The sequence below is a fragment of the Xiphophorus maculatus genome, chromosome 18 (assembly GCF_002775205.1).
Source record: "Xiphophorus maculatus strain JP 163 A chromosome 18, X_maculatus-5.0-male, whole genome shotgun sequence".
In the NCBI taxonomy this organism is placed as follows: Eukaryota; Metazoa; Chordata; class Actinopteri; order Cyprinodontiformes; family Poeciliidae; genus Xiphophorus; species Xiphophorus maculatus.
In genome coordinates, this window is record NC_036460.1 from 15,273,022 (window position 1) to 15,297,218 (window position 24,197).

Consider the following 24,197-nt stretch of genomic DNA (forward strand, 5'->3'; position numbering starts at 1 on the left):
CAGGATTTGCTTTCTCAGCTTTGATCAAACTGTAACTTGAATCTGAAGGAGGTTTTCATGTCACGTTCTCATGAGGCTTTAATGACCAACCCATTTTCGTAGAGCTCATCTGAATTTGTTCCTAAATTAAAATCAACGAAAACCTTTTTATTTGTTTTGATTTTGCAAGCCATATGTGTGCTACACAACATTTTGACAACCTCCGGCTGCTATTGAAATATCAATCTCCACCACCACTGGCCAATGTCCAGTAAGCCCAAGTGAACTGCAGACGTCTGGACAAAGAATATGCTGTAGTTCTCAATGCGAGTCGTTGTAACATTTTTTTTTTATTTATTCTTGAATAAATCATGAATCTGAAGCACTTTTTGGAAAAACTATATTTTGTAACTATATTTTGTCAGTATCAGAACTGACAGTACACTGTACACAGTACACATAATGATGTTAGTCAGAGTGTAAAAAGACTTTTAGTGAGGGGAAATCAATTTTTGAGGCTTTCATCTTGAGAGCAAAATCCAGTTTGGATACATATTTGTGTTTTGTTTTAGACATTTATACAATTGTTCTTGTTTTTCCACAAATGGAACAAATCCTTCTCCCAAAATGTTACAGATTTGGTGATTAACTTTTGATGCCACATAAAGTAGAATTGAAATAGTTAAAAAAAAATACTTTCAGCTTCAGATTTTCATGCATGGCAGAGTATGAGGAGGAATCACAACTTTGTGTTCGCAATCAAATGTGTTCTTTTTAAGTCATTTTGTAAACACAAAACCTTTTTGGCTAATTTTGATTTATTTTTGAAGCCTTTGCTCGTAATGCTTAAAGTACCTCTCCATGTGTCTAAAAATATTCTGCATTTTCATCACTATTTTAATTATCAAATTTGTCGTGATAAAAGTGATTTGATTTGCACTGGATGTTTCTCATCTTCACTTGTTTAACGTCAACAGGAACTGTCAGGGTGTTTATTTTTATCCAGCAGCCTCAACCTGCAGCAAGAGGAACACTGAGGTCAGTCTTTGTTCCCATGAACTAGCCTGCTGGGCTCAGATTGGCTTCCTCACTTTGAGACAGATAAAAAGAAGCACTGCAGGTGAATGCTTCGCTTGCTCTTCCTTAATAAATGACAGTCTGCATAGAAACACAGGGCACTGACTGGCTTGTTGAAGAGGAGAAACATGGTGGAAAAACACAGAAACGTGGTTCTGCTTGTTCATAAATCTTTGCTAAAGGTCTTGTTAACATGCATTTACATGAACGGTTTCAATGAATGAGCAAGCAGGATGATAAAAATAGACAACGTGCATCTGTCCTTGAGGTTAAAATTATGCATAAAATAAAGCAAATAAGAAAAAAAGTGATCAAGTTTCCAAAGCAAAGAACAAAACCTGGATGGAAACAAAAATAGTAATAAATATGTGATGCAGGAAAAAGAAGTGAACAACAGAAAAAAAAAATCATGAAGCAAAGATTTTATTTTTCTTTGTTTTAGGGCTGACATGAGCGCACTCAAAGGAACAAGGGGAACACAATTAGACTGTCCCCGTCAGCTGCCATCCATACTCTGACGTGTCTTCGTTAGGTTTCTGACCTGCTTCTACCTCTCTCCCAGAGCACACATGACAGTCATCTAAATTACATATACAATGCTTTATATATTGTTATGATTGCCATGTTTCTGACTGTATCTTTAAAGGATTTTTAAAAAAATCCTCACTGTACTTCTCACCCTCAACTTGTCCAATCAAGTTAACCCTGCTCACCTGTGCCTTCCTAATTACCTCCACCATTTCAGGTTATAAGCCAGTCCCAGCTTATATCCTTTTGCTATCTGTTTCTTAAACCTGTCGAACATTAGAGCCCATCTCCCTATTACTTTGACCATGCCTTCCCTAAGATTCCTCCATTGTATCTGCAATAACCCCAGCAGGTAGGACACATCCCATTCTGAGCAAGATATTTCTAGCCTATCATAGTTCAGTCACTCACCTCTCCTTCACCTCAGATCTGCAAACGGTTCTGGGGATCTATTGTCCACAGCTGCAATAGTCCTTTTTTTTTATCATGAATTCTGCTAAGAGTTTCATTCTCTGTGTTGGCAGTGTTCTTGGATGCAAAGTATCCCAACTTTCTCAAATATTGAAAGAAACAAGATTGTTTTAAATCATATAGTTCAGGTGTGTCCAAAGTCAGGCCACTGTCCTAACAGCGCAGAAAATCCTTGTTTTGGGATAAAACGATTTTAGAAGTTTTACCAGAGGAAATACGTATGAATGGGAGAAAGTAAGCAAAATTTTGAGTGGAATTGCACATGATGGTAATAGAAAGACTAGCATTTAACTAGACTGAACAGTAAATTGGACAAAGGAAAGATTTTTCTTTTTTTAAATACAATGTTAAGTTCAGCATTTTCAGTCCTTTTTCTAAACTGTGAACAAAACTGGAAGGAAACAATGTTTTTAAGCAAGATTTTAACAAGGCACTTGACTTTAAAATGGTAGTTTTGAACATCCAGACATGTTAAGCTTTGTAGCAGTGATGCTACATTGAGGGTGGCTCCAGATTGTGCAGTGTCTCACTAACTTTTATAAGCTTCCACTAAAATCCCAACACCATCTGGTGTGCTTGGCACAAGAAAAAATGATTTCCTCTCACCCTAAAATATCCCACTTTTGCAAAATTTTGCAAACTATTCTTGCAGACCATGGATCCAAAAACACAAGCCTCAGCCAGCTCCTGCTTCCACAGGCTCTGACAGTTATGGACACACACAAGTCAGGTCACGGCAGCAGAGGTGATTTTTATTTAATCACTTTCCTTTTTTCATCCATCAGAACTCTACTGGGACTTCATGGCATTCCAGTAGCAGTCCATGTAAGTGAACAAGCTTCAGTTTCCATCTATATCACAACTCTGAGAAAATATTGGTCCTGTCTGAATCGATATCCATTTACATGTATGGTTCACAAATCAAAGAAAGGCTACCTGGAGGCTTTTGGGCTAAGTCTTAGACTATGTTTTCCAAAACTTTTCAATGTTTGTCTTTGATACATCGTTGCACATTGTTTTCTGACAACTGAGTCCAATACTTTATAAAAATATGTTCTTTATGCAGTAAAATCACACACTACTTTGAAATAGTATTGGTATTGCATTGTTATATGGTTGGTTCTCAAACTATGGTGGACCATGACAGTGGACTCTGAAGTTGGAACTTGGATCAGTTGATGAAATCAAATCCAATAAAATTAGGTTCATTTTCCAAGTTTGAAAACCATTTGAGATGCTGTAGAACCACCTAGTAATGATGCACAACTCTCTGTACTTTATACTCTCATTGCGGGATTACTGTTTTCTCATGAAAACTTTATGTGAAAAAAATTGTCAGTAGCTGCAGGAAATGGGCACCATCTCTTCTGCTACAATGAAAGAGCAAGTATAGACACCAGATGGATTTAAACATTTAATATGAAACCTATGAGTAAAGCTGGAATGCATAATTACATAATACAACCGATCCTTTTTTTTAGTTTATTATGCACTATTCCCTCTACAAACAAATTTGCAGCGTTTTCATGTTTAATTAGGAAAATGAATGAACACAAAGCTCAGTCATTATTGACTCTATTCAACATTATGTTGCTTTGGAAAACCTAATGAGCTTATTAGAATCTAGTAAACTTTAATGGAGAAAATTATTCCCTTGTAAAAGTGAAAATGTCAAGCATTTAACATTGCATTGAAAGGTATTTTGTTTTCTTGTACTTTTACATTTAGACACAACGATGAACAAAAATGAGATTGGGATTCAGAGTGACTGACTAGTACTACGTAGCATGTAATTTACATGATTTATTTTTTAAAAATTGATTTATATAAACATTTGTATTTATCCACGCATTTGTATTTAGCCTCCTGTTCTCATCCTTTCCTCATAATAAGACAGATAGAATCATTTCTTTGTGTTCACACCTCCGCATTTGAGCGCAGGCACAGGTGGAAATGACATATCCCCTCTTTGTGAGATAAGTTTGCACTGGTGACATGGCGCCTGGTGCATGAAATGCCTCGCAGGAGTGAGAGGCTGTTCATCAGTCGCTCTATTTGGCTGATCATCATGAAAAAAGAGCTTACACAGCAACGCTCGAAGAAGTTGGGTGGTGACTTGGGAGACACATTTGCCCACGGCGTTCCTATTGGTTTATCAGTGACGTGATGACACGGAGGAGTTGTGCTTAACACTTTATAAAGCCGCTCCGTCCGCGGCGAGCCGCTCTTTTAATAAAGACCGCTGAGGCTGAAACTCCTTTTACATCCCACCTACTGGAAGCAAGCAAAACGTCTGCGATACTTTACACCATGAGTGAGGTAGGACTGGTTTTCTGTTTTTTTTTTGTTTTTTTTAAAAAACAAGTGTCGGAATTTTATCCAAAATACGCACGAATCGTAACGCAGGGCGCGCATGTTGAAACGGCATTTAAGACCAATTTGATGGTCAGAAAGGTTTCTAAGAGCCACGGTGTTGCTTTACATCGTAATTTTTTAAAACATTATTTAGTGTAGTAATGCTGACAGTTGCTGAGTGTTGGATGGAGCGCAGCAGATCCAGGATGGAAGAGAGGCGCAGCAATGCTGTTCCTACAGATTCACTCCTTTCACCACTGAATGGGTTGCTTGCTGCACAGCACACGGGAGGAGGCGAAAATCCTGCACCATGTTAACGGGTGCAAAACTTATTAGTTCTTTCTCTGGCACACCTGGATCTCACGCATTCAGGAAATGTTTATAATGCTACTTCATCAGCACATGGACTGGAATTGTTCCTGCTCTGATGTGGCTTTATCAGGGCGGTAGAAGTCAAACAAAAATATCTACCATTATTACACAAAACCCAGTCTTCACTCATCCATTTCAAAGTGAAGACTGGGGGACAAAATACCACAATTTTTGCACAGTTCCAACAATAATGTTTTATGTGATAAGAACATTCATAGCATTGTATTTTTAGCTTTTTTTTTATTCCCCCCCCATCCTTGTCCAAACAACTCTTTCAGTTGTTTTGAAGGTCTGGACTTCTCCACAGATTGTAGAAAATCTAAGTCAGGCTGGAAACATCTTATATGTTGTGGAGCTGATAACATAATAAAAAACGAGTTTTTCTCTTTTATATTAAAAGTAAAGAAACAAAAACAACATTTGAGCATTAAAGTCAGGGTCTCCTCATTTTATCAGTCTCAACGTGTGATTTATGCTGCTGAGCGCAGTTTGAAATGCATCTAAAGAACATTTAAAATATACTTAGACAATTGTATAAAATACTTATTTGTACTTGTATGTATTTTAATTTTTTCTTGCATGTAAAAAGAATGTGTGGTTGATTTGTTATCTGTGCATAAAATCTGAGAGGACAAAGACAAATATTTTTAGGCAAAGAAAAATTTGCATGAATGTTGCCCAACTGGTTCTGCTTTTTTTTTGTCACATAAACTCTTTGCTTGCTTGTTTCTTGCTTTGAATTTTGAGCAAGTTCTCACTAGAGGAATTTGCATAGAAGGCTGCGGATCCTTAAGAGTTTATCTATAGAAATACAGCTTGTCTTTTCTTTAAATAGGTATACAAGCAGGGCCGTGCAGAGACCTTTGGAGGGGCAGGGGCTCAAAGTTAAAAAGGGGCACAATGAACAAGATCTTAAAACACCGTACAGACATAGCAACAACCCATATTAATCAAGAGTTTAATTGGATCCTATTATATTATTGCCATCATGTGGGGAAATGCAAAGCAAATCTAGTCTATATTTTCCCCAACAGGTATAAAGTTGCTGTTTCTGCTGCTGACAGTCCTGGAGGGCTGAGTTGATCTGAGACTGTAGCTGTTAAACAGACCAGAGTAGAGAAGGTCAAAGGTTATGAAGTTATGAAATAAGCAAAACTGCTGCTATTTTACTAAATAAGCCCTAATAATATCTGACGGTTTAACCTCTATAACAACTTGGGTGCAAACTGCTTTATAGATCAAAAAAGCTCAAAGGGGTTAACTCTATAATTGTTTGATGTTAGCACCTCTGAGATCTAGAATTGTAAGACTAGAATTATCAAGGCAAAGAAAACTCAGTAGCTACTGGGAGGGGCCTCCAGACATTCAGGGGCCCCTAGAAATGGTTGAATTGTAACAGACCATAGATCTAAACCTGTAGCATCATTTAAAGAGAATGACAATGTTATAAAATTTTATTTAATGCATTCAGCTGAGAAAAAAAAGTACATTTAGGATTTAATTAGGAAGTTTACTTTGTAAAAGTTTAAAGAATCATCTTGGTAGTTTGATTGTTGTGTTACCATGGCTACAATATGGTGTAATCTTTGTGTTTGAATTGGGTTTGTTCACAAATACATCACAGCAAATAACCAATAATCAGTGGTTGATTTTAAACTCAGCCAATAAACTTGGTCTCCCTCTCACAGATTCACCTTATCTATATTTAAACATGTTAGTGATGCTGAGGTTCTTAGTAGGAAGGGTTTCCGTGGTTGGAGGTGTTCTGTCTGTCCCATATTACGTTGGGTCGGCCCTGCATGAACAGCCGCTGCAATGCGCATCTCTGGAATCTACCTGGAATCCCCCGGTGGCCACTAAGTCAGTCCGCCGATGCTCTGGGGACATTTTGATTCATTTAATTGTGGCATGTTTTGCTTTATTCTGCGGTTCTAATTATTGCTACATTTTTGCTGATGTTTATTTTGTGAACTCTAAATGCTCTGGGCCGAATCTTCCTTTAACACTTGAGGTTCTGCAATAACTTCTATTTACAGCCGCTCACCTCCAGCCCAGATCCCGTCAGCAGTGGCTTTAACCCGCCTGGTAGTAACGTTAAGGAGAAGCAGGGCGAACAGTCAGCAGGTGGTACCAGGTGGTACCAGGTGGTATCGGGGCTTTGAGCTGAGTTGCAACTCGTGGTGAGAGTCACAGTACCGTGTCTTAAATCAGAATATCTGGTATAAAGACAGACATTCTTTATATCTGTCGGTGGGACCGACTCAGACTGCATGTAGCAAACCGGGCATTTAGCAGAATGATTAACTTAAAGTCAGAAGTTTTCTCTGCAGCCGGAGCAGTTCTGTGAAAAGGGGCGAGGCGGGTTTTTTTCCTCTATTGAGAAGACAATTACGAAAATATAAATAGTTATTCTAACGTCAATATTAGTGATTGATTTTAAACTCGGCCAATAAACCTGGTCTCCCTCTCAGGTTTATTGAGAGGTTTATTACCTTGTTTTGTTTTTATTCACAAAACAAGGTAAAATAAATATTCTTGCCCATAATTTGATAGAGGGCACAGATCCGCCCCCTCCTCTTCACCATGGACCTGATGTCTGAACAACATGGAGGGAGAGAAACTGAGAGTCATTATTAGACTGAGGGCAGCCAGACTAGTTTATTTTGCTAAATTATTATATTTAGCTAAATATTATTGCTGAGGGACACAAGCAGGCCTTCTGACATACAGATTAAAAAAATAAAAAATTTAAGAAGAAATTTTTGAAAAACAAAAAAAATTCAAAAAGGGCACTAGGGGCATCAAGGATAAAAGGGGCAGGGACTTAAGCCCTTCCCCACTCCCCCCCGCATGTGCCTGTATACAAGTATCAGCTTCCTTTTCTTCTCAGACTGCATATTAATGTTTTTCACTACTTCAGAGCCAGATGAGTGTATATAAAAAGAAACTATGACAGCAGAGGGATATCTCTTCTCTCTTTTTGGTGTGGTGACACGTAGGTGAAGCTGTACTCTTTCACTAGTAATGTTTATTTTAAGAGATAGCAGGAGTCGAGAGTAAACACCAGGATATACATTATGTCTGTTGTAGTAATATTTACACTCGGGTTAAGCTTTTTGTGGCCTGGCGTGCAAAGTGAAGTTCTCAGTTGAAGTTATGGGTGTAATCAGTCTTCATAGTTGACTTAACTGAAGCTGGAGCAGTTCAACGTGTTCTGGATGGATGAGTCTGCAGTGGTCAGCATTGCAGTGCTCCCTCCATCATTGCTACTTTGTGCTCTTTGCCCTTAAACATCTTTTCTTCCTTCAAATATCCTGGCCAAAGATACAATAATGGGGAAAAAAACTTACTTTGCTGCATTGTAGCACAGGCTACTGGACATTAATGCACTTTCCTATAGTTGCACTATGAGCACCTGAAGCTATCATGATAATTAATATGCATAATAGCTATTAAACTGGCCAGACTTTGCAATCAATCAAACTCATCGATTTCTATTCTAAAGCCGTCTGTTTTAGGGATTGCTTTCCTTTTTTTGAAGGGTAAACTGTGATTTAACAAACCAACTTCTGAACTCAGTGCACGTGATGCAGAGACGTCGTAGCCATTGAAAGTCTAGAGAAGTGTCTCTCACTTATCAAGCAACAATCTGTCCATTGCTAACTCACCCAGACTAATGAACTGGGTAACCAACTCTTCAGGTTGGATATCAAGCAACAATCTGTCCATGAACTTGCGCAGCAGCAGTTTCGGGTTTCACCACTGTTCCTCATAACTGCTCAAAAATAAACAATGGAGTGAATACTGTGGATAAAACAGTAAAGGTCGTGTTACCAGTTTGGCAGTATTTAATACATTTAAACAAATAATTATTAATATAAACTGATTTGAAACACTTTTATATTGATATGTTTTTCCTGTACGTCTAAGACGCCTAGAGTATGGAAGCTAAAATGGAGGCTGGTCGGTCATGTGAACTGCTGTCCAGCATTTGGAATCCAAAGCTGAGAAGCACTGGACTTAACTCAAAAAGCAGAGCTACTGTAATAATTAAATGTTTTACTGATTAAACAATTTAATATAAGTTACACAGAATGCTTTTGTGACAGATTGAGTGCAGCAGCCTGGAGAAGCTGGCTGTGGTTCAAATACCACGGTTTGAGGAAGTAGTCTGTTGCTGCGGAAGTAGTCTGTTGCTGGGATAGAGTAGTTTGCCATGTTGTGCCTTTTATACAAGGAGTTGTATCTTTCACTTGCTTGCAAGCACACAGCTGCAGCTTACACCTCCATAACTGCTTAGAACTACAGTATATAAGACAGAAGATAAGAGTTCAGGGAGGCAGAGGGGGTGTAGCATAGAGAATAAAAATACACAGCAGCTCCTCATCTTGGCTTCTCTCGGCCACCTCACCACTACATATGACTAAATTGTTTTGCATATGATTTAGTGAAACTTGATTAACTGGTGGCAGTAAGAGCTTTAAATGAGGTGGATTACAATAATAATAAAAAAAACTAAGGGAAGATTGTCTCATGAAGCGCTATCAAGTTGGTTTTTTTCAGGTGTGTTTGTGCAGTGAAATAATTGTACCATTTAATTGAACATTTGATATGAAGGTGAGTACTTTAAGCCTGACACCTCATTTCTACATTTAAAACTGCATTTTATTTGAAGTAATAAATAAAGTTGTTGAATTGCGTTTCCCTGTCAACCAATCAATAAAGACTAGAAGGTTATCATTTTTTGGAGTGAAGCTTTATTTTAAATACCAGTAAGATGCTGAAAAAGGAACGCCAAAGAAGCACAGAAATGTAAGCTATTTAAAATATGATGTATTTTTGTGACATGTGGGTTATTCAAATGTGAGAGAGACCAAGACCAGCAGATAATCGGAAGGCTTACCACAATATGAGTTGTGGTAAAAAAATGTTTTCTTTATGGATGATTTGGCAGCTGTGATTTATCACTTTAGAAAATAAGCTATCTTAAAATGCACACTTTCTAATCATGTTGTCTTTTTTCAAAATAATCAGTAAAATCCAATTTACAGTGACTTTCATTACACAGAACAGTGTGACAGCACATCTGCTTCTAAGATAGATAATTAATAGTGATAATAGGCTAAAAACATATATCTTTCATGCAGTTGTCTACTGTCAGTGTCACCTTTGGAGGAACTTCCTCCATCTGTCTGAAAACTGATTGGGCACAGCTTTCTAAAATGTTGTGGTTTGTGAAAAGCCATCCTGGTGTTTTCCCACTGGGATGTCTCAATGCTCCCATTAAGCATTTTTCCTGCTGTAGGAAAAATACTTAGTGGGAATTATTGCAATGGATTATTAGCAGCATTTACATTAACATCCTCCTGCCAATAGGACCAGAGATGGAAATTAGCAACCTGGCAATGATCTCAGGTTTTTAATACATATTGTCCATTAAAAAAAAACAAAAAAACTTGAACATGTGGCAAAGTAATCAAGAGGACAAAACACTGGTGATTACAAGTGTAATCAGCATGGCATTAAGTCACAAGGAGATGGCTTCAAGGTCAAGGAGAGTGGAGATGTGTGGTTTGTAGAGATGGTGGCAGTAAAAATCCGACACATTTATAAGATTATGATGTGTAAAATATTAATGAATTGGCCTCCGTATGACCAATGGTAACATCTTTAATTTGGGATGCATGGCTTTAGAAATACATGATTGCAATATTCCAGTTACATAATTGGAATTAATACATTACCAATATCCGTAGCAACTAACTCACAAATCCGTCATCCATCTCTGTTTCCATGGTTACAACATCCTCATCCCTCTCCAGGTCCATCTATGTCTCTATCAAGTGATCCCTGGGTACTCCAGCTGGAGGTCCTCTCTAAATTCTCCTTAGGTGTGAGTTTGTGGATACATGGTGGGTTGTCCTGTGTGTCTCTATGCTGCCCTGTGATGGACGGTCCAGGGTGGAAAATAGGCACCAACCGGCCCCTCTTACAACTTTACAAGGATAATATAGACAATGGATGGATGGATAGCTGACCAGATATTGTATCTATAGAGGAATTACAGCGTTACCCACAGTGACATTGTTATGATGACTATCATAACATGGCTATTCAATTAGTTAGGGGAACTAAAATAAATCTCAACTTATTTTATTTAATTGGACATACATAGAAGCTTTGAGAGTTTTAAAGCCTCATAAATAAAATCTCAGTAGCCATCTCTATATCAGTTTGCTGTATTACAAATGCCATCTAACCTAAAATGCCCACATTTTAGGTTATTTTGTATATTTTAATTGTTACACATATTTGATTAATGTGTCATTTGACCTGTTGCATGGAGCCTTAACAACGCTTCAGTTCCACACCCACACAAACATGTGTTAATGCTAATCAGTAAGTCATTACAATTTCCAGAAATAGTGTCACAATTAGGTATTTTTTCTGATATCAGCAAAATGCAATAGTTGAAACTTATTTTTTTAAAGGCCACCTTCATCTTGAAATCCCTCCTGCTTCTAGATAGTAGGTTCAAATAATAGTTCATAGTTAGATGCCGTCTTTAGATGACATTTTGACCCACATTCGGACTGCTGTCTGAAGTTCAAGTTAACTTAATGTTGCTACACTTCAGAGCTATGAAGAGAGGTAAACAAAGAGCCAAGTTGCTGAATAGGCATAATCACTAACGTGCTCCATTTTAACCAATGAAACTGGTGCCACTAACTGGTTCCATGATGCCATAATTTTTGTTTATAGATTGCTGACTCCAGTGGTTGATTTTTAAGAGGTTAGGCAAATTAGCTTCTTTGTGTCCATATTGTGGAATCATCCTGTGATCAAGGTTTTCTTTTTTTGCCATTTGTTTGATCTAAATGTTCCTACACTGAAGAAAATGGCCCGAAATAAACATGCAGCCACTGGAGTGCCATCATGTTACTAAGGCAACAAGATTGCAGAGTTGTGCCAGAGACTATGCTTGTATTACACAGATATTAAAATGATACACACAACTAATATATAGTACATTGGCTGAATATTCTTCACATAAATCGCCTTTTATTTCAGAATATTACAATTAAGTCACAATATGAATCTGTTTTGTGAAAAAACAAAAATACAACAGAAATCCAACTTATTTTAATTTGAAAGTCAACATTTTGGTTTTGTAAAATACCCTTTGTAGTCCTCTGTTTACAGAGAGTAAAACAGCTGACTGATTAGCTTTTCGGGATGAAGTCTCGTCAAGGACCATTTCTTTCAATTTACACCGTATGTTTCAGTGGAATCGATCCCCTCTGTTCCCCTGTGTCGTTGAGCTGAAATGTTTTCCGATGAAGCGTTACACCATCATCCTGACATTGAACCATCAAACACACTAAAAGCAAAAGCAATGACAAAAGTGCCTGTAGCTTTGTTGTCCACCTGTGATTTTACAGTTCAATTAATGAGCAATCTGCTCCAACTTCAATAGACGATTTAGCTTATTGCTCGCAGCTGTAACTTTATGACAGTGTTATCTTAGGATGAGTAGTGGGTGATATAACTTGGCTTTGAATAAGTTTGTCACAACTCTAAATGTTTTAAAAATGACTGAACTTTTCAGTGTTGTAAGGAAGAGAAAGGTGTAGTATCCCTCTTTTAGTCAGCTGACCAGCAGCATGCAGCAAAATGTGGGGTAGTTGAAACACACTCTTGTGCTGCACTGCTGGGAAAACGTCTGGTCTCATTGGCTCCTATTGGGATTTTGAACTATAGGAACAGATTGGTGGAAAACCAAATTATCATTCTGGTTTTTGTGGTTTTGAAGTCAGAAGGTTTTAAAATCTTATGATACTGTGATACCAGTAATTGGTCCTCGTCTCATTTTGACCTACTCCAAACTACAGTGGCAGTATTTCTTTGTCAAGTGCATTTTTTCCATTAAGAAACATCCTTGTTTTTTTCTTCCAGCACTATTCACTAAATAATAATAACATTAGAAATCCAATCCACTTTTTCCGTTTTTCAGTATTCAGTCACAAAAATGACATTCTGCATCTGTCCATATATCTGTATTTTCTTGTAAGTTTGGTGTTTTAAGCTATACCCTACTGTGCATCTTCATTTTACATCCTTAGCATATTGTTTCCGTTTTACAGCCGACAGTATTGTCTGGATTATTCTTCTCTTGAGCAACATGATTTATTGCAGTTCGATTTGTCCAAAGACAATCTAAGCTGGATTTGGAGCTGGGAACAATGACACACCTGAGGAGAATGCTTTCTAGCTTCAATTCACAAAACCAGTAGGCTTTTCTCACTTTTGTGCTCAGTGACCAGACTCCCTGCTACGATCAATAAAAACTAATTAAATATTTATTTTTGTATGCACTAAATATCAAATAAACATGCTAGCATATTGTGATTACAAGTAAATGTTCCCAAAGTGAATTAAAAGATATACTTAAGATAAACTTTCAATATTTGTAAGTCACAAAAAAATGCATGAACATGAATAGTGTGCCTATGTTCAGTGGTCATTGGAAGAGAGGTGATGTTCACCCTGGCTGTGTCAACAGTGCAGCTTCACAGCAATAGATGGTTTAGGTACAATCAGGAATATGTTTCTCTCTAGCAGCTCTTAAATTAGTTCAAAATTTCCAAAGAAATCATAATTATATGGATTCAGGGGACCAGAATCAGAGGATTTATGTAGGATCAGAGTCTTATGTATTTTAGAATTAGGGGTCTAAATGCATGTTTTAAAAAATCTAAAAATCTTTGTCTTGGCTGGATTTATTGTTTCATAATGATTTCATTAACTTGACATGCAAGTTATAAATAGAAATTGTGCTTCTTTTGTGCAGACATAGAAATAAGGAGAAATATAGTTCTGCACAGATGGTGGCAGACAGGCGTCTGAAATAGTTTTTGGACAGTGAGTATAAGCAGCTTAAGCTCCAAACCACTGAAATTTAACTCAGACCTCCCATCCATCTGTAGGCTGTTATCAGAAACATACTGAATGTCAGATGTTAGTGTTTTATTAGATTTCCTTCTCTATATCTATTTTTCCCATTATTATTCCAATGAGGAACACTTTGAAATATCTTAACTATGAAAACTGTCATTTCAGTCCTATTGAAATTAAGAATTACGCATTGAAAAGATGAACATTGTGACCCTGGAGGCACTGCAGAGGTCTGTAGTTAAGGTGGGATAATCTGTTGACTCTCCGCTAATCTTTCTGGAAGATTGAATTGAAGAGAACAAATGTTAAGCCATAAGAAATCTTGTTTGCAGTTTGCCTCAGGCCATGCAGGGGATATGGCAAACCTGGACAAATGTGCAAAAACCCACACAGAGGAAATAACTATCACTCTACCCTGAATACACAATTCCTAAGGAGGAGCATGGTGGTGGCACAATAATGAAGTGGGAGTGCTTTTCTTTGGGCGGGGTAGAAAAGCTGGCTATAGCCAACATGTACTGAGCTAAAAACTAAAGTAAAGGTTCTCCCTTAACAAGAAAATAACCCTAAACATGCAGAATCAGCTCCAATTGAATAGCTTAGCTCAAAGAAAATTCGAGGTCCAGGCAATGTCTAAACCTAAACCCAAATGAGAATCTGTAGCAATTCTGGAAGAAAACCTAGAGGCTGGAAAACATTTGAGACCGGAGCAGGTGTTCAAGCAGCAGGAACCTGAAGAAAATACTGCTGCAAACCATCTTTATAGATGTTTATATATTGAAATGTCACGTCTCAAACTTTCAACTCAAACTCAAAGTTTTGAAAGTTTTGAGTTTGAATTGAATGTGTGGATGATTTTAGAGAGAAATTATCCTGAGCATTAAGTCTGCTAAAAAGAAAAAAACCCACAACCGTCAAGCCTTACTTTGGCTTGGAAGGGAGACATGGATGACATAAAATGCAGTTTAATCCACTTTAAGCCTGGAGAGTAATTTCTTGCTCTACTTAGACTGAAAAATCCTAAACAACATCAATAGTCAACACAAATCAAGTTTCTCTCAATCTCATCTCAACTTTAAAAATACAGGAGTTCCTGGGGTTCTGTGGTGGTGCAGGGTTAAAGCACAACCCACATATGGAGGCCTTAGTCCTTGACATGGAGGTCACAGGTTCAAGTCCCAGCCTGATGTCCTTGGCCGCATGTCTTCTCCCTCTGTCATTTCCTACTTTCCTGTCTAACCGCTCTCAAATAAAGACTGCCTGAGCCAATAAAAAAAACTTAAAAATATACTTATATAGGAATTCCTGCAGCACATTTTTCCTTCAGAAACATAAACTGAATAAATAAATTCAACTATTTGACCAAATATTATATAGGGTAAGATATGCTAAGATCTGAAGTTTTTTTGACAATGCTTATGTTTGTGGACATTGAATTTGCTTTTCAACTTTATTGATTGAAACGCAGTAGGGCTCACCATCCACATCAAGATATTAAGCAGTATTAGAGTCTGTTCTCCTGTAATAGGATCTTTCTTTTACTTGTTTGGTGATTTTTGTATAGAATTGACAGCCTCCTTTGCTGGCAATACCTTCCTGAAAGAGTCATTAAGCAGATTTTCATAGGTATTGCACTTCATCCTAATGGCTGTTGGGCTGGAGGGTAGAGGACAGAGCTGACATTGTTGTTTTTTTTTTCAGCTATTTTATGTCTCAGAACTTTATTTTAGCTGCTCAAAAGTCCTAAAGTGAGAAAGAAATGTTAAGTTGCTGATGAGTATAAAATTGACAAAAGTCTATTAGTGCAATTCACCCACTCATTGAAGACTCATGATACACTTACCTGTATCATTATTCTCTTACCTTTTTACTGATCATTTTAAATGAAAATAAACAGATCTATGGTATTTTATTATTTTAAAAATCCTTTTTACATTTAATTTGAATAAATAATTTAATTGCTGATCTCAGCCAGCCAGCTAATGCTCTTTTTATTTATGTGTTTTTGATTGAATCAGGTTTAGATTCCCCCTGTGGGTGTAATCACCAAACACTTCATCAACAACACAATCTTGATCTTCGGCACAGAAGATATGAATGGCAATTTACCCACTCATGACCTCATAAATCACTTGGATTGGTGCCGAATGAACGCAGAAGCTATTACACATCGGGTGGTTAAGTATCTGGGATGAAAACAGTTTTTGCAGTACATGTGTAGCTGTCTTCTGATTATCATACAGTCGTAATTTACCAGCTGTGTAAACAGAGTTGATGGGCTCTTGTGTCCCAGTTTAATTTTGCGCAGCCAATACTTTATAAAATGAATCAATAAAATAAAATGACATCTTCATTTGGCCTGTTGCATTAGAAAATATTTGCAGAGGCTGTTTTTATGTGAGATTGATGAGTCGCTGATAAACTATATTTCTGCTAATATTAATTCATAAAATGCCTTTGATCAATAGTTTTAACCTTTATGAAATATATATACAGTATATATATATATGTGTGTGTGTGTGTGGGGGGGGGGGGGGGGGTTAGCAGTAGTAATGTGATAGCTTTCACTTCTCAGATAGTAGCACAACAGACTGGGGTGTAAAAGGGCATTTTGACAACCATAAAATGTGTTAATACGGTCAGAGTTGATATTAAGGTGAGAGAAAAGGGACTACAGTCGTCTCTGAGCTCAGCCGGGTCGTGCAAATCAAGCATTTCCGCCGGTGCTCTATGTGGGTAAGCTCTTGTCTGCAGTTTAGTCATTCATCTCATGAGTTCAGTATGTGCAGAGGGGCTGAATTAATAGAGCACAATGGAATGCCATTACTGCTGCAAGCTGCAAATTTACCTCCCACAAAAATCATTACTGCATCACTCTGCAGATTCAAAACAGAGAGGAACACTTGTGGGACTGCAGCGACTGGAAGGCAAACTAATAAGTAAGCAGGCCGCTGAAATAGGTTTGTGACTGCGGGGGTCCCTGATTCAAATATTTAGGCTAATGCTGACATGAGGCATTTAAACATGTTGGGTGTATTACGTTCTCTGTCATCACTATTAATGTTCTCATAAATAGGGCGATTAAATTTTACATGGTGGATTTCCCTTCCTGTATGATTTCTCGGCCTATGCACCCAGTAATTAGTGCATTCATAGTTAAATTTCAGCTACATTATTTATTTTGTTCTACAAAAAGAAGAGAAGTTATGATAAAAGGTGACAAAAGGCATCAGATTTGCCTGTTCTGGGGGAGAATTGTCAGTTTGTTTGGCTTCTTTACTGAATGCTTGTTTCACAGCAACAGGAAGGGAAAACATGGCATGTTTTTAAATCTGCATTTTGTGATTTGAATCAATTGATGGAAAAACAAGAGAGCCTTCGTATGGTCACCTACTGAGAAATGGATCCTAAATATTTGCTTTAATTTTACTTGACAGCTCAGCTGTTCTTTGGCCAGAGTGAAGCACAACTGGAGAGATTTAGTTATCATTGGACAAAGATGGAATAAAATATTTACTTTCCCTGTCGGATCAATAAAGTATATTTTCATTTTTAAAATGAATTTAATAAGGACCGGAATCATTTAGCTGCAAGATTCTGTAATACAGAAACATTTCAAGGAGTAAATTATTTGTGTTTTACCTGCCAGTAGATCCTATATCATATTGTAATATGTAGTAGATGATTTGTGTAATATCTAACAACAGGTACTGGTTTGATTCTTAAAAACTCTGGATTTTAGCAAAGTATTTGGAAAGAAGTTACTATTCTCCTATTTTTTCTACACAAATACAATATTGGTTTTACAATCTATGTCAAATAATTTAGTCCAGGTCATATATTATGTTACTCTTATTAAGCTTGTATAAACCTCTGGTTGGTTCTAATGATAAAAACCCCCTGAAAATACACATCTGTTTTCTCAAATTAGGTAAAAGATTTGTGAAATTTAAGATTAAGACAAAGATGAACATTATTATTATTTCCATGGTGCGGTTTGTTTTGTAACCAGCAGAGAATAAATGTAACAAACTAAATACAGTTGACATCAAAAATAATATTTAGGCTTTAATTGGGAGACAAACACAGGTCTCTGCAGTCATAATAGATCTATAAGGTCAGATTACTGATGAGGCTGACACAAACAAGTGAAGGTTTGTACCTTTTTGTATTGCCCTTTAGTGTCATGTATTGGTAAATGTATAGCAGGAATGTTATAATTGTAGGATGAAAAGAATTTTATCAGACATTTCAGTGGCTAAATTACTGTAATTCCTCCATTTTTAGTCCTTGTTTTATCTCTTTATCATACTTTTTTTTCTGTGTTTTTCCAACAAAGAAATTTATAGAAGCAGTTTATCCTTGTGGGCGTGTGTGTGTGTGTGTGTCTGTGTGTGCTTTATTTTATTTTTTTCTGTGGCCTACTTAAGCTTTTTCAAATTCTTAATGTCCATTGGGTGGCAAATGAGAACTCTTGGACTAAACAAATTGCCAAGTATTAAAATAAACACAGAGACAAAGATAACAGGTCTATTTTATTCACTGCCAATTTTTTCTCTTTCATTTAGAACCAACCCACTGCTTGTTGGTTTTAACCAAGCAGCGGACTTCAAAATGTGCTATGCTTTGTCTGCTGGCTGATGAGAGAGGATCTTAAGGCCTCAGTCGAGCAGTTTGAGCTGAGTCCTCACATTGTTATCACATTAAATCACTTTGCTGGAAGATGCTCTGTGGGTTGTTTCCACTCAAAGGTGCCTGGTGGGACAGCATGAGTGGAGGACAGATTCATCATTTGACATAATTAGAGGCTTAATTTGAACACCTTGCTCTTTGAAGTTCATTTCGAAAGCTACTCTCAAGCCGCCTGGCCCACAAAGGCAGACAGAAGTGCTATCTGGGTTACCTGGGGACGTGATGTGCACCTGCTATGACATGTGGACACTTTCTGGCAACTAATTGGACCTGGAATTTGATCGGAATGACAGAGCTGGTTTCTGCCAATATGTTGATCAACCTGCAAACAAGCTGATCCCTTCTGGCTTTACAACTTTGCTTACAATGTACAGTAATTATTAAAGTAATTATTGCTGAATTATATGAACCAACTGATGCCCCCATGTTAATTATATAGTTACTCGTTGTATTCAATAACTTTGAATATGATTGAAAACTTATTTTATTACTGTAACTCCACATATTATATATAATAATTCCACACATAGACATTTTCAAGCCAATATTTCTGTTATTTATGATTATTTTCTGATTACAGCTAATAAAACACATTTAAGAGTGAAAGTTTACATCAGACCAATAAAAAAGACATTTTTGATAGACAAATGTGGGCTTGATAAAAAGTATGTTTAACATCTGCTTAAAAGTTATTTTTAAAAGATATTTTAAAGGCATTTCAGATGAGCTTCTTTGGAATGCGTATTTTAATTTACTGGGTATCAATATGCAGAGATGAGATGTATAGGGGGAGAAACCAATAGTATAAATTAGAGATTAATTGATTAGAGATCTTTGGGATACTTGGTCAATCATTTTACAAAACTTTGACCCACAAATTAAATTTTAAGAACAATAAGCAACTAAAATACTTTTTCTACCTTTAAGACAAATTTTATCTTTACCTGTCTCAGCTATTAATCGTCATGTGTCTTTGCATATTATATGTACTCCTTTGAAAATAATGCTTTCTTGTTTTAATGAACACCTTAAGAGCACCATAATATATTACAGTATTAGCTTTTGTAAATTGTTTCAAAACAAGCAACAATTGTGTCCAACATAATATTTGAGTGTAAAAGGCTCTGATTTACTGCGTTATTTTGAACGCAGTAAATAAATAAATAATAAATAAATAATGGGTTATATCCATTATTTATTAACTGCACAGGAGCCTTTAATAGCCTGTCTGTCCTGATCTATACAATATAATAACAAGCAGTGTGTGTCTGTACACAACTCTGGAGTTGTATGTGATTTAATGAATAATTCAAAACAATGACATGATTACAAAGTTGACATTTTATACAGTTTTTAACTGCACAGTTTGATTTACTGGCAGTGTATCCACCTGTAGAGTAAGCAGACCATAAGAGTAAATACTTCCACTCTGGACGGATGTCGAACCGGGTCAGTTGGGTGTAATATCAGCTGTTTTCGGGCAACAGACAACATCTTGGTGCATATCTAAAAGAATGCACTTTTACAGATATCAAGATCCAATCTAAATGCATCTGAAACAATAGGAGACTTTTACAGCATGTGCAAAGATACGAGGAACAAAAGTTAGGCACAATTATATGCTCCAGGATTATTTAACACACTTTGTATTCAATGCAATGCACAAATATAGCATTTAGTGGTTGCATGTGCAGTCTTAATTTCCCTCAAGATATAATTTGGTCATTGAACAACTCATTACATAAAACTCATTACAACATAAACTGTATAATCAAGTGAACGTGGGAAAAGTGTGAGGGTTTTATTATGGAAATGGGACATATGTATGGGAAATCCTTCAAGGTGTTCTACTGAAGTAAAAAAGAAAATTAAAGTTGAACTAGATAACAGGTGCAACAATAAATAAAGATATTGGATAAACAAAGTCAATGCAACTTTAATCGAGACAGTGCAGCTCTGCGGCTGCCTTTTCCTTACACAAGGTAATCAGTTGAGCCATCCATGTCCTGTGATGGGATGTGATACGAGATATATCAATATTACACCACAATATTTCTCGTGGAAGTAAAGTCTATCTATTGAAACTCTGTTCTATTACTGTCGGCATATGAGTTGTCGTTTAGATGATTGTTATGACCCTTGAATATAATGAGTGATTTTAGCTTGAATACCGTTGTATCTCTGCTTGAGACTTTTTTTAAAAATGAGAATGGGAGTACTTCTTGGTCTGCTGCGTTGTATGTACACATACTCTTCACATTGCTCAGTGCTGGAAGCTCTCATCACAAAGGCACTAAAAAAGTGCCTATGTCCCACTAGTTTTACATTTCAACTCTTCATTCTGTATTATTTCTCATAATAAACTCTAAGGCCTTCAAAGGAGGACTGGAGCTTTTAGAGGAAGGATGTAAAGAAAGTGTTGGCTTGGAACATTTCTCCTTGAAATACAAAGTCCTAATTCTAAACCATAAGGACAGGCATAGCTAAGCAAAGAAAAATAAGTGCTGTTAGCATTGTGAAATCAATTGGAAAGATGATTTAAGACTAAAAACCAAAAAAAAACCAATGACCTGGTGGCTTAAGAAATTGCATATTCCCAAAAAATTCTAATTACAATAAGAGGTTTGTGTATATCTGCAACAATCTTGATTTGGTTTTTAGAAATAGTTTCATATTGTTATGAAAAGAAGACGCATTCATTATAACATATAAATGTCTAAGAGTAAACCAAATGATAAATGGCAGTGCAGCAAATAATGAGAGGTTTTGACATCACAGTGAATTAATTCAACATCTTTACAAAGTAAAAAATATACATATATAATTGACAAAAAAATGCCATACATCAACTGCTTCAGTACAGAACCTGCTGTGAGGATGGGGGGGCCGATTTGTGAGGAGGTGACTAACTTCCTCTTTTTGTAAGTTTATGTTTAAAACTGAGACATCATTTGTGTTATTTGAACTTCTCCATGTGCATCTGGCAGTTTTGTTAAATTCTCACATCTACTTAAATTTAAAAATACTTCCTGAACAAGAAGCATTGCTGAGGAAACAAGTGTTGATTTCCTTGTGATTCAGGGGAAAGCACATTTTCTCTTTGCAGCTGCAGAGCTCTGGTAAATGAGCTTGGCGATTGAACCAAACTTCCAGTTGATCGAAGCAAACAACCTCATTTATTTACTGACTCGCTGGTTAGTTTATTGCAGCTTTCATCAATGAAGTGCACTCTGTGTTAAATCCCAAAGTGAAGAAACCAGTCCACTGAGATCAGAGGCACCCACTCTAATGAAAGAAACTCACCAATTTCTTGGCTCATTAAGTTGCACTATAGACAAAAATCAGAAAAAAAAACATCCAACGCTAGGTTGCATTTCTTTTCCTCCTTTTCACTCTTTTTGTCTTTTGTGCTAGGAAAGCGGCAATGCTAGGAAAGTGGCAACCCTATTGTAATAAATATAGCTGTTGTCATATTTTTGAGTTTTATGATTTTCCTTCCGGGGCTGCAAATGTGTGTGGCATATTACTCTTTATTAAATAGGCAGTGGTAGATTTCACAGCTGCTAAGCAAACACACTCCAAAATAATATTAGATTGATAAAAAATAACTAAATAACTTGGTAGAGGATTTTCCAAGACATCTGTTTTTATGGAAAAATTAATGCCATCCCTTTTTGTATACACTCATTATTTTAGCAGAAGTCTCCCTCATCTCATCCGTGAAAGGACAGAAAACATATAGATGTTTCTCAGAGGACTGGCAAGCAGGAGCCCAGGCAACCTGACAATGGTAGCAGCCAAGAACACTGCAAACACTGCAAACAGTGAAGCGGTTGCTCCAGTTGTTAAATGCCTGAAAGACGTAAGGGACACGTGTTGATGACTTTTTGTTGTGCAGAACACTTAAGACTTACAAAGGACTTGTGATTATTTTGGTTCATGTTAAACCCAGATGGGTAACACTTTATTTGACGGGTTGTCAATAAGACTGACATGACACCGTCATAAACATGACACCTGTTCACCTGTCATGAACATAAGTAAGTCTTCATGAATATTTATGACTGTTGTCATTAAACCTTAGATTTAACAACATAAAGCTACATCATTTTTAAAGTTTAATCAGTAAGTAGGCACTAAATTCAAAGGCATAAGAACTTCTGCTCTTGACACCACTTTGTTATAAATGTAAATTCTGTTGCGACACCTCCAGGCGCTGCAACCATCTTCTGATGTCTATTTATTTCTTATTTTGTACTATTCATTTCTTTATCTTTGTATATTACGTATATACACATAACCTGCATCTTAACTCGAGTCGAGCAAATCTCAATCTCGTTGTAATCTGTTGATGACAATGACAAATAAATCTTATCTTATCTTATCTTATCTTATCTTATCTTATCTTATCTTATCTTATCTTATCTTATCTTATCTCATCGTAATACTTTTATAACAAATTTATGTCAGATCATGATTTCTTGGTTAATGTCAAGTTGTCATAACAAAGACATTTTGAATAATGTCAACTTTGTATAAAAGTGTCATGATTTACCGAATGACACTTTATGACAACAGTCATAAATATTCATGAAGATTTACTCATGTTCATGAGTTCAGGTGTTATGTGATGTTTATGACGCTCTCATGACAGTCTTATTCACAACCCGTCAAATAAAGTGTTACTCACAGATGACCAATATCACATAGATGTTGAGCAAGACATTGCTCAATTTCTTACACATACTTTGCCCATCATTTGCTTTCTGAACTCCATGTATTGCTGGACTAAATATGCCGAGACACTGTGTTTGCTTAGTACATATGCTAAAAATAAACTACAAATTAAATGTTCCTTGTTTAGGAAATAAAACAACTTCTGCACTTTCCCTTGGAGGCTTATGGTATTGAAGTGATATATTTTCTACTAAAACTAATTACAAAGGCAGATTCCATAATTTTTATAGAGGATATTTTTTATTTTAAGAATATTTTTGGATTGAAAAAGCTCTGATATAACTGCCATATGTGGTCATGGTGAGGATAGAAAATAGACTAAAATCAAATCTTTTGGCAACAACGATGGAAACACCTACATTCAATCTATTTAAAGCTTCAAGGCTATGTATCATCTAGTTACCTTTCTGGAGATAAAACCCTGTTAACAATACTTGCTTTGCATACAATCCTAATCTATATTTCATTTTCAGCCATTTCTCAGTTTTTGCTTGTTGTTGTGGTTGCCTTTTCTCTCTCTGGCATTCACACAGAAAATAAGACGTTTACAAGTTTGCACTGTGCGATTTTATGTTATTTTTTAAGATAAGATAAGATAGATAAGATTTATTTGTCATTGTCATCAACAGATTACAACGAGATTGAGATTTGCTCGACTTGAGTTAAGATGCAGGTTATGTGTATATACATAATATACAAAGATAAAGAAATAAATAGTACAAAATGAGAAATAAAATAATTTTTTTTAAATAATTGCTCAAACTTGTTGTATTACTTAGGTTAGTAGTGTCACTGGGTAATAATTTACCCAGTGACACTACTAACCCAATTAGTATATCCCAATTTACATATTGCTTTGTTTATAAGACTTTACTGAAGAAAATAACTCATCTTATTGTAAATTATTCTATATAGAACCATTTACAAGATAAAAAGCACCGTCTAATTCCCTCATTGTACAGTTTCTATTTGTGACTGAATCTTTCAACGTCAGATTGTCATAAGATAATTTTTGCTGGATTTATTCTTAA

The 24,197-nt window shown here is 36.4% G+C and overlaps 1 protein-coding gene across 1 annotated transcript in view; it reads left to right on the forward strand.

The window, feature by feature from the left end:
* Positions 1–4,240: 4,240 nt before the first annotated feature.
* The window catches only part of pcp4 (Purkinje cell protein 4), a 40,703-nt gene continuing 20,746 nt past the window's right edge, over positions 4,241–24,197 (forward strand). The window contains exon 1 of the transcript XR_001351222.2: positions 4,241–4,374. The gene's annotated coding sequence lies outside the window, so the exon portion shown is untranslated. The remainder of the gene's footprint in view (positions 4,375–24,197) is intronic.